Source organism: Aplysia californica, unplaced genomic scaffold (genome assembly GCF_000002075.1).
Source record: "Aplysia californica isolate F4 #8 unplaced genomic scaffold, AplCal3.0 scaffold00696, whole genome shotgun sequence".
NCBI lineage: Eukaryota > Metazoa > Mollusca > Gastropoda > Aplysiida > Aplysiidae > Aplysia > Aplysia californica.
This window is the reverse complement of record NW_004797966.1, coordinates 385,169-387,631: the sequence shown is the minus strand read 5'-3', so window position 1 is coordinate 387,631 and position 2,463 is coordinate 385,169. Positions and strand designations below refer to the sequence as shown.

General features: G+C 36.2%; 1 protein-coding gene across 1 annotated transcript in view; it reads left to right on the top strand.

The window, feature by feature from the left end:
- Window positions 1–71: 71 nt before the first annotated feature.
- LOC106013169 (sodium-dependent glucose transporter 1) overlaps window positions 72–2,463 on the top strand; it is a gene marked incomplete in the record, with an annotated part of 16,228 nt that continues 13,836 nt past the window's right edge. The window contains 1 exon segment of the mRNA XM_013088176.2: window positions 72–475.

The following is a 2,463-nucleotide window of genomic DNA, read 5'->3' as shown; positions in this document are numbered from 1 at the left end:
GCGAAGAAAGTGTCTAGTTTTTGTAAAAGATATTTTTGATGTTTTTATTCTAACTCATAAAGATGGTTTGAGTATGTTGTAAACGTCTCTCGTTGCGAAGTATTTGGGGAAATTTTACAACAGATAGATCTACACTTCGGGTGTTGTTATTATAGGTTCGTTCCTGCCTCATGCTAAGGCTTACTTAACGTGTTGTAAAACAACACTTTTCTTGTTCATTTTTATCCGCTTCGCATGTGTGTAACCGTTTTTCACGAATGTCGACGTATATCTGAGCGAGGAAAGTTTTTAGTTCTGTGAAATGTATTTCTTTACTTGATGTTTTTATTCCAACTCGTAAAGATCGGTTGAGTATGTTACAACAAACGTCACTCGCTGCAACGTATTTGGGAAAAGTTCACAACAGATAGATCTAGATTCTAGATCTAGATGATCTACACTTTGGGTGTTATCGTCATTCCTGCCTCATGCTAAGGTATAGTATAGCGCTTTTCTTGTTCATTTTTATCCGTTTGGCTTGTGAGCATCCGTTTTACACGAATGTTGACGTATCCATCCGAGCGAGGAAAGTCTTTAGTTCTGTGAAAGGTATTTATTTAGATACTAAGGTATAGTATGGCGCTTTTCTTGTTCATTTTTATCCGTTTTACTGGAATGTCGTCGTTATGTCTGAGCGAAGGAAGTGTCTAGTTTTTGTAAAAGATAGTTGATGTTTTTGTTCCAACTCGTACAGATAGTTTGAGTTATGTTACAAACGCCACTCGTTGCGAAGTATTTGGGGAAATTTTTACAACAGATAGATCTACACTTCGAGTGTTGTTATTATAGGTTCGTTCCTGACTCATGCTAAGGTATAGTAAAATAACACTTTTATTGTTCATTTTTATCCGTTTGGCATGTGTGTATCCGTTTTACGCGAATGTTGACGAATATCTGAGCGAGGAAAGTTTTTAGTTCTGTGAAAGGTATTTATTTAGATACTAAGGTATAGTATAGAGCGCTTTCTTGTTCATTTTTATCCATTTTACTGGAATGTCGACGTTTTGTCTGAGCGAAGAAAGTGTCTAGTTTTTGTAAAAGATATTTTTGATGTTTTTATTCTAACTCGTAAAGATCCTTTGAGTATGTTACAAACGTATTTTGGGAAATTTCACAACAGATAGATCTACACTTCGGGTGTTATTTATAGGTTCATTCCTGCCTCATGCTAAAGTATTGTAAAATAGCACTTCTCTGGTTCATTTTTCTCCGTTATACTCGAATGTCTACGTATAAATCTAGATACGCTAAGATCTAGATCTATATCCGAACGAAGAAAGTTTCTAGCCTTAAAAAAAAGATATTTGATGTCTTTTATTTCAACTATAATTTTACACTTAGCCTTATTACGTTGTACTGTTTCATCATGTGTTTTTTAAACATCTGTTGTTGTTGTTTGTTGTTGTTTGTTGTTGTTTTTTTGCCCCTTTTATTTCTGTATTTCCTTATAATGATTTATGTTTTACAGTGAGGTTAGAAAATGTTCTTGTAAACGATTGATTTGTGATGATGTTAGTGGCCATGCCATAAGTGCATATTATGGGGCTCTCGTGGTTTTGAGCTCAAGATGTTGCCTCTCATTCAGTAGGTCACAGGTTCGAATCCGGATAGCAACGGAACATTTTCTGTGTCCCGCGCGGTCAAAGGACCTTATCATACCAGCCTTTATGCAGTTGCGAGCGCCGTAAAACACTTTTTTTTTTAAAGTGCATATTATAAGTGTGTTCTGCATTCGCATATTATAAGACAGTTCAAGGCCCCAAAAACCTGTACATCTGCGTGCGGTAGTGACAGTAAATATTTACCACACTATATGGTCGCTTTTAAACACAAAGGGGCTATCCCGAAAAATGCTGTTTTGGGAAAATGGAAGGTAAAGTGTTTGCTCCTTGTTCAGTTTCTTTAAAAGACAATGAGAGTTTTTTTCTATATCAAACGAATAATATGCTCACCAATGAAACCAAACTTCTCCTATGTAAGTAGGGCAATGCCCACTTTTGGTGTTGGTCAAGATTTCTGGGAAACACCCGATGTCTGGGTTAGTAGCAAGCCCCTTTGTGCTGAAAAGCGACCGTGTAACGTTCAATTAGAACTCAGAAACTCTGCTCTGACAACTCGTTGAAGTAAGAAACCGCTTCTAAAATTTTCCTTTAAGTTCGTAACATTTGGTTCATCTTTCAGTACCTTCATGTATTTACGCCGCAGCTTATTAACCCTTTATTAACGCCATCATTTGCCTGCTTCAAGAAGCTAAACCGTTCGTTCTGACCACGGGCATAATATTATGTGTTTTCAAGTAATGCTTGAATTAATTTTACGTCAACCCCCGTTTTGTCTGAACGAAGAAAGTGTCTAGTTTTTGTAAAAGATATTTTTGATGTTTTTATTCTAACTCATAAAGATGGTTTGAGTATGTTGTAAACG